The 9,124-nt window shown below is 39.8% G+C and overlaps 1 non-coding gene across 1 annotated transcript; it reads right to left on the bottom strand.

Moving 5' to 3' along the window:
• Positions 1-246: 246 nt before the first annotated feature.
• On the bottom strand, positions 247-353 carry LOC141603026 (small nucleolar RNA R71). Its single transcript, XR_012524926.1, has one exon. It is a non-coding gene; the product is annotated as a small nucleolar RNA R71 (small nucleolar RNA).
• Between the last annotated feature and the right edge of the window lie 8,771 nt (positions 354-9,124).

Below are 9,124 nucleotides of genomic sequence, written 5' to 3'. Positions count from 1 at the left end.
CAATTTGGGGGGATGCCTAGTGAGGACCCTCATTCTCATATTGAAACCTTTTGCGACTATTGTGATGCAATCTCTCAAACGGGCGTGACTCAAGACCAAATTAGATGGGTCTTATTTCCTTTTTCCTTAATCGGCACCGCGAAGCAATGGTTGAAGGGCTTTGATAAGGCCACCCTTGGAATAGATTCTTGGAAGAAGTTGGCTCTAGCTTTCTACAAAAAATTCTACCCACCGGAAAAGACTAACATGCTAAGAGCTCAAATTACGGGTTTTAAGCAAAGGGATGAAGAGTCTTTGTATGAAGCTTGGGAGCGGTTTAAGGGAATTTGTCGCTCATGTCCTCACCATGGACTTAGCGAATGGTTTTTGGTACAACAATTTTGGAATGGTTTATATGAAGATTCTAGGAACATTCTCAATATGGGATCAAATGGAATGTTCACCGAAGTTGATGACAATCAAACATGGAACAATATTGAGGAAATGGCGGTCCATAACTCACAATATAGTAGACCTTGCAAGGCTACTAGAGGAGCAAAGCATGAAGTGGACTTCGTTACTCAATTGGGTGCTCAACTTAGTGCTCACATTGACACAATCAACTTGAAGTTTGAACAAGCTATGGCTAGACTTGAGGAAAACTCAAAATCATCAAAGCATCATGTTAATGCCATGACGGCATCCTCATCAATCCCAAGTGGGATATGTGAGAATTGTGGAACTTTGGGACATGACCAAGGTGAATGTAGGGGAACAAATGAACAAGTGAATGCTTTCCAAGCATACAAGAGTGGTACCCCTTATTCTAACTTTTACAATGAAAACACCAAATTCCATCCAAATCTCTCATACAAAAGCCAAAATGTTCAAAACCCTCAAACAACATACACTCCACCACCCATGAGAAACCAAAATCAAAGACCCTTTTACAATCAAAACCAAGGTTACCAAAATCAAAATCCATACAATCACCAAAATGACCAAGGTTTTGATGTCCAAAAAGCGGTCCTCCAAATGCAAAAGAATCAACAAGAATTTTTCACTCAAATGCAAAAAGATAGCCAAGCAAAGGAAACCACCATCAACAACATTCTAGCTCACACCAAGATGTTTGAAACACAATTGACTCAACTAGCATCTTCAAGCTCACAAAGACAAAAGGGGCAATTACCACCTCAAAGTAATCCCCCTAGACATGAAACGGTTAGTGCCATTCACTTGAGAAGTGGTACAAGGTATGAAGCACCAAAGAAGCAAGTTGAGGATGAAGTTGTGGAAGTTAGTGAAAAGGAAGAAATTGTGCAAAACTCCAAAGATGGAGAATCATCAAAAGAAGAAAGTTCAAAGAAAAATGAAGACAAGGCCAAGGAGAAGGAGCCCATTGTGATTAAACTTCCTTTTCCAAGTCGTCAAGCCAAGCCCAAATTTTATGATCAACTTGGAAAGTTCATGGAAATTGTGAAGAATTTGGAAGTCTCAATTCCTTTCACGGAATTAATCAATCACGTGCCGGCCTATGCGAAATACATGAAAGATATCCTCACAAAGAAGAAGTCAATCCGGAAGCTTGAGACTATCGCCTTCACTAAGGTGAGTAGTGCAATACTTCAAGGGAGTTCACCTCCAAAGTTAAAGGATCCGGGAAGCTTCTCAATACCGTGTACCATTGGCGACACGACGATCAACAAAGCCTTATGTGATCTAGGGGCTAGTTTGAGTGTCATGCCGTACTCGGTGAGTAAAAGGTTGGGGATGGGAGAGCTCAAATACACTAACATCACACTCCAAATGGCCGATAGATCGACGAAGACACCATTAGGGATATGGGAATATGTCCCCGTGCGAATTGGGAAGTTTTTCATCCCGGTAGACTTTGTCATTGTTGATATGGAGGAAGATTCCAACATTCCAATCATCCTAGGAAGACCTTTCCTACACACCGCGGGTGCGGTGATTGATGTCAAACATGGTGAGCTCACTCTAGAAGTTGGAGATGAAAGCATAACCTTTAATCTTGACAAGACTATGAGAGCTCCTCGTTTGCATGAACCATGTTTCATGATTTATCATTATAGCCGAAAGGATGAAAGGAAGAAATCGGAACTCCAATGAAAGAAGAAAATTGAAGATGCTCCATTCAAAGAGCAAGTGAATTGTGACAAGGAGAGCTTGCAAAGCTCATCAAAATCAATCAAGGAAGAAGAGGATGGCCTCATTGGCCAAGAGAAGAAATTGGGAGAGTTGTCTCCATCTAAGCAAGAGATTTTCAATGATCAACTTAATGAAGTTTGTGGTCTTTGGGACGACGAATTTGAAGGGATTTTTAATCCCTACATTGGTAATGCCATCGATCAAGACCAACAACAAGGGCCAAGGTCTATTGAAGACCTCTACCATGATAATGAACAAGCCTTTGATTACTTCTTCAAGGTGTTGAGCAACATCAACAACACCTTGGACATGCCCCCTTGACATCTCATCAAGAATGAGAGTTTGGTGGAGTCCTCCCTAAACCACCACTTGTAAATATTTCTAACTCCCTAACTTACATTTCAATTTTTGTATTGCATTTTTGTCATCTTTGGATATTTATTTACTTTGATCAAAATAATTGTCAAGTTTGAGAGAAGTGAGGGAGGGACTAACAATTTCAATTGATATGTAGTGCTTTTGGCTTAGTGTGGGGATGACAATTGCCTAGGCTATCCATGCCTTAGTAGTGCCCCCACAATGAAGAACACAAGACTTGAAGAAATAATGGAAGAATGGTAAGGGAAATGCATTGTGCACGGATGGAACTGAATCCGTGTACACAGGGGAAGAATCCGAGCGGATTCCACAGAATCCGCCCGTCTTAAAGAATCCGAGCGTATTGCAGAAAAGACGCCCGTCCTGAACTGAGCTGAATTTTGAAAATTTCTTGACTGTGACTGAATCCGGGCGTCCTGAGTAGAAATCCGCCCGTCTGAGAAGAATCCGCCCGTCTTGAAAGAAAGACGTCCGTCTTTGCAGTTGAGGAAAACAAGCAAAATTTTCTGGACTGAAATTCGTCCGTCTTTAAGCAAATCCGCCCGTCCCGTGTCAAGCAAATCCGAGCGTCTTCCTCAGAATCCGCCCGTCTTTAGGCGAGTTTTGTAAAGCCCATAAAGAGCAGAATCCGCACGGATTGGGCAGAATCCGCACGGATTGCCCCTGCAGATTCGAAAATTTCGGTCTCTTTAAAACCCCTCCCACCTTCAATCATTCATTCATTCACTCATAAACACTACCCACAACATCAAAACCCTCATCCTCTCCATCACAAAAACAAAAACCCTCAACAACATTCACCAAAAACAAATCAAACCATCCTTCCAACAACAAATCAATCAATCCTTCTTCATCAAAAATCAAAACCAAACACAAAATCTTCAACCTTTGAGTCGATTTTTGATTTCATAAAGGCAAAGCCTTTCACCTTCAAATCGATTTGGGTATACTACAAATTGAAGATTTTTCATTCTTTTCTTGGTTAGTTCATCAATGGCAAGGACTAAGGGAGAAACAAAGGCAACAAAGGCACCAAAGGCTAAGGTACTCTCACAAAGGCAAAAGGCTCTTCAAACAAAAAAAGCATTGGCTATGGTGGTAGCAACACCAAACTTGGAAGTGCTACAACAATAACAACCTTCTATGGGAGCAACAACACCTTCTACTCCGGTAATTGATCAACTCTTGCATTATCCGGAGGTAACTTTTATTTCCGATACCCATAGAAATAACTTTGTCAAGTTTGCTATGAAGTCATTACAATCCACCAAATTTATATGTGAAGACACCTTAGAAAAATTGGGTGTTCTTGAGCAAACTAGAGCCTTTTTCAATGTCATGGGATTGAAGAAATTGTTTGAAACAAAGGAGTTGACATACCCCTCCCTTACCTTGGAATTTTTAAGTTCTTTGAAAGTCACCAAAGTTGAGAATAGAATCTCGAGTTTCGTCTAGCTAATGTTAGTAGACGCATTACCTTTAGGGAATTGAGTGAAATTTTGGGTCTTAGTGATGAACCAAGTTATTTCAAGAATTATGGAAAGTATGACCCCGAACCTTTTTGGGAGGCAATCTCCGGGAAGAAATTTGAGGATTTTCATGCGAGTCGTGCTCTTTTGGTCCACCATCCGGGCATAAGAGTATGGCACAAGATCGTGGGTAACACCATAATTGCTAGGAAAGATACCAATCATTTCACAAAACTTGATTTTATTCTCCTTGAATCGGCTTTGATCATCCTTACAATTCTTTGAGGCTCTTGGTAGATAGATGGCTCAACATTGATTGTGGGAAGAAGGGCACAACCGTTATTGTCAATGGCGGCCTAGTCACTATCCTAGCAAAGCACTTTGATCCTAACTTCAATAAGGATAACAAGTACAAAGTAAAGGAGGGTGGCCATCTTGTTGATATGCATACTATGATACACAAGTTCAAGTGGGTTGCCCATAACCCCCTTGACACTAAGTATGGATGGCTCACTAGCGAAGCTAGATCGTTCACCTTGCCTTCAAAGATTTGTCGTCTAAGTGTCCACCGGACCAATTATCTACTTCCCCTTTCTAAAGAGGCCGAGTACATCATTCAACAACAAAAGGGTGATCTTGAAATGCCCTCCTCTTCCATTGTCATACCACCTTACCCATTTGAGTATGAAGAGTTCAAGCCGGAAGGAGTGGAAGCTAGAAAAGATTATGTGACTCTTCTCATGCAAGCAATGCACAAGCAAGCCTTTGAAGATCGGAAAAATGCTTACTTGGCTCAATATCCACCCCTCCTACACTTAGCTAGGCAAGGACTACTTGATCCATCTTGTCCTTTGCCTAGTTGGGCGGATAGAGAAGTCCTATTTCCGGGTGCATCTAGGGTCATTTTGGGTGACAATGAGGTTGTTGGTAATCATGAAGAAGTTGATGACAACATTGATGAAAAAGCAAGTGAAGGATAAAAGGATGGTGAAGATGATGATGAGGAAGATGAGGAAGAAAGTGAAGAAACAAATGACAAGGGAAGTGGCAATGTGACCACTTCTAATGAGGGAAGTGATGGTGATAGCATGATGGAAGATTAGCAAACCTTGGAGACTCCTACCCTCTCATGGTTTGTCTATTTCTCTCTTTGTATTTTCATTAATTTTGATCATTGTTGGAGTAGTCCTAGCACCATTAGAGGACTCACACCTCGGTACCATTGAGGTGTTCTCATTTTATTGTTCCCATTTTCAAAATCCAAAATGACAAATTAGTTTCATGCATAGCATAGTGTGTGCATGAACTACACCCATCCTTGGACATTAGCAATAGTGTCTCACTCGGTTTGGGGAAGTTAATGCATACACAACGGGAGGTAATCTAAATTATCCTCTCCGTCATAACAAAAACCATGCATCATGTAGTGTAGCTTAGTGTAGATTGCATTTAGTATAGAAATCATGCATCATCTTTGCATAATTTCCATCATTTTTGCCATTGAGGACAATGCCCATATTAGTGTGGGGATGGGAATTCTAACATTTAACTTTTATTCAAAAACCCAAAAAAATTGAAAAATCTCAAAAATCATAAAAATTTGAAAATTGAAAACCCAAAAACATGTTTATTTCCTTTTGTAGTCTTGTATATATTGTCTTGTATATATTGTGTTTGTTCTATCCTTGTTCACATTGATTGACTACGCCACATCCGAGTCATGAGGATATTGAAGACCGCATGGTATAATCTCTCCAATCTCCTTTTTCCTCTTTATGTTAATGACTATGTGGCTTTATTTTGATTGATGCGGTATAACAATGTGAATTTAGGACTTGCATTTAGTTTATATGTCATATTAGTTGATAGAATCACTTGCATTTGGATGTTTATATTAGTTGCATCATGGCATGTAGTCGCATGTTAGAAATGTTTTGAAAAATGCCTATTTAGGAACTTTGACAAGAGCAACTAAGCCATTACAAATACTTGTTCAACTTAAGACTTTGCCTACTAGAATGGTTGTAAAACACCCTAGATAGTGTCATACTAGTGTCTTTTGACCCATGACCCAAGGCCTAGTCAAAGGTTTGCATGTGAGTCACCTATCCAACCCCGTGATGCGATGTGGACTTGGTTAACTTGTCTAGGTGACCTTGTTTGACCTTGTGGTAAGGCAACCCAAAAATATTTTCTATCAATAAGCTTGAAGTGCTCATTTCAAAGAAATTTTGTCATGTGGAAGTAATGTAATGCCAAGGAAACCTCAAATGTTATGAATTGTTGAAAGTTGAGAAATTTAAGTTGTTTTGATGGAGGCGTACCACTTCGATGTGCTTTGGTGCGGGATCCATTGAATTGGGCCCCCATACGGTTGTGAATTCGACCGCCCAGAGACAGAGTGACTATCACCCCGAAAAGCTATTGTCTAGAGGTTAACCGGTTGCCTAATAAGCGATTGGCGAAAGCAAAGGACACTAGCCCGGAAAGGACAAACCCCATCTTAAATTTTTGAAATGTGAAAGTGAAATGAGGACAATTTTGAATACTAGTCATATCCACCCATTGTGAATAAAGATTTGAGCATTTCATTCCCAAAAAGCCTTTTGTCAAGCCACTTGGTCGAGTTTGGGACGATCCATGACCTTTACTTTTGTAGAGAATTCGAGACTTGTCATGTCATATGCTACTAGCATCATAGGGATCATCATTCCACCACCATCCGATCGCTCTTGACGAAAGCATTTGGAAATTGAGGACGAAAGTAGTCTAGTTTAACACCATTTGGAGGTGATTTAGTGCCATCCTCTTAGACTTAGTAATTTGTTGAACTAGTATTTGTGAAGGATTACATGCTCTTAAATTTGTTCCTCTTTAGTGCCTCCGCCACTTGATGAGGAAGTGGCTATTCTTTTTGTAGATGCATCCATTATGTGTTTTTGTGTGCTTAAAGTCTGGATGTGTCGCCATTTTGGCAAGACCCACCTTGCCTTGCAAGAAGGCATCCTACCTCATGGTTGTCTTGTTGTGAGTTGAAGGGGCGGAGTGAGACCCGCTAATTGTCTCATATCGGCTATATTATTAGGATAGGTTAGTATTGGTCCTAGTCTTTGTCACCTCTTTACTCGGGACGAGCAAAGGTTCGGTTTGGGGATATTTGATGTGACCATAATTAGCGCATATTTAGCCCCCGAATTAGCCTTGTTCCTGATGTGACCATAATTGGCGCATATTTAGCCCCCGGATTACCATTGTTCCCATGCTTTTTAGTGCCTATTTGGGTCATTTCTTGTCTTTAGTTCTTTGTTTTGCATATTCTTTGAGATTTTGATCCCTTGGTAGGAAAGGAGTAAGAATCTTGCATTTTCATGGCAAAACGAGGCTAAATTGATTGTATTCAATGACCAAGCATCAAGAAGAGACAAGACTAGAAGGCCTTTGTACATATTATAGTAAAAGAACAATGTTGAGAAAGGATCCTTGCGTCCCCAAGGAAATCCCCAAGGAATTTATGAAGAAAAGGGAAGAAAAGAAGAAGAATTGAAGCTGACCAACATTCCGAACGGATTGTAGACAATCCGCCCGTCCAGCCAGCACAATCCGAGCGTCCCTCCTTGGAATCCGCTCGGATTCCCCCTCAACAATCCGAGCGTCCCTCTCCTGAATCCGCTCGGATTGCACAGCCCAAATCCGGCCGTCCCGACTCTAATCCGCACGGATTCACAAAGACGGATTTCATTCTTCAAGCTACGAAAAGAGAAGCCCTTCTCTCAGAAAATACCGGGTCCTCCTTGCTCAACTTAAAAAGTGTAATTACTAGTTTAGCCCTTAGTTAACCCTAATGCATCCTCCCTAATTTTCACTATAAATACCCCATTAGGCTAATTAGAGGAGCATGTTCTTCTTATCAATATTTAGAGTAGTTAATATCAATCAAATCTCTCTTCAATATTGTAATCAAGTATTAATCAAGTTTTAATCCAAGTTTTAGTTCTTTAATCTCTCTCTTGTTCTTCCTTTATTTTGGGTAATTAGAAGATTATTGGGTTTATTGGGAGATTGACAACCTTCCATCAATCATCAAGTTCTTCTATTATTCTTTGCATTATTATTTTGGAATCATTAGTAGGTATAATCTCTTAATCCCTTTTTAATTATTGTTAATTACTTTCATTTATTCATCATGTTTCATATTGTTGGTATGATTGACAACCTTGCTAGCATGATCAACATGATAATGAGTGAGTAGTCTCTTAGCTAGGGTTTAATGGGTGATTAGGGGAAACCAACATGGGGGATGATTCATGCTTAAATCAATATGCTTTCATATCTTATTTGCTTGCTTGTTTTGATCTTAATACATGCACATGTTATATTTGATGAAATGCTAAGCCTATGAATCCTTGCATTTACTATCATCTCCTATCTTTTCAATGAGACTTGTAAGACATAACCCAACTCGAGTCTTGTTAGACCATGCATGTGTTGAGTAGGAAAGATTAAGTCGACTTGTAGGTGTTGTACAATCTAATCGATTCGGCTCCGGGACCCAAACTTTCCTAGGATTGTAAGACATAACCCAACTCAATCCATCACAACAATAATTGCTTGCTTATAATTTGAGAACATGTTTGTATGATCATATCCCATGATTCCCCTATGAACCCATGACACCCTAGTGCTTTTAATCAATTGTTTACACCCCTTATTTTATTCATCTTGCTTGTTTATTTTCATTGTTATTCTAGTTTAGTGACCTTCTAGACCAACCCAATTTGTGACACCCCTAGACACTACTAGTTACAATAGAATTCTCATTTCAATACCCGTCCCTTGGGATCCGACCTTTACTTGCCTCTTTACTAATTGTAGAGTTGTTTGTGAAGTATAAATTGTGTTTTGTATCGACCATTGACCAACGAACACATATACTTAATTGTGAACACCAAATGGACTCGATCAAAAATGGCGCCGTTGCCGGGGACGGTGTTTAATTGATTTAAGATTTCTTTTATTGTTATTAGTTGTGTCTTTTTCACCTTGGGGAAGTAAAACTCCTCAAGGTTTGTTCTAATTGTTTTTGAGTTGTTTGATATTTTGCATGTCTAGAAGGTTACAAGGTGATT

Source organism: Silene latifolia, chromosome 9 (genome assembly GCF_048544455.1).
Source record: "Silene latifolia isolate original U9 population chromosome 9, ASM4854445v1, whole genome shotgun sequence".
NCBI lineage: Eukaryota > Viridiplantae > Streptophyta > Magnoliopsida > Caryophyllales > Caryophyllaceae > Silene > Silene latifolia.
The sequence above is the reverse complement of the archived record's forward strand: the minus strand, read 5'-3'. Positions and strand labels throughout refer to the sequence as shown.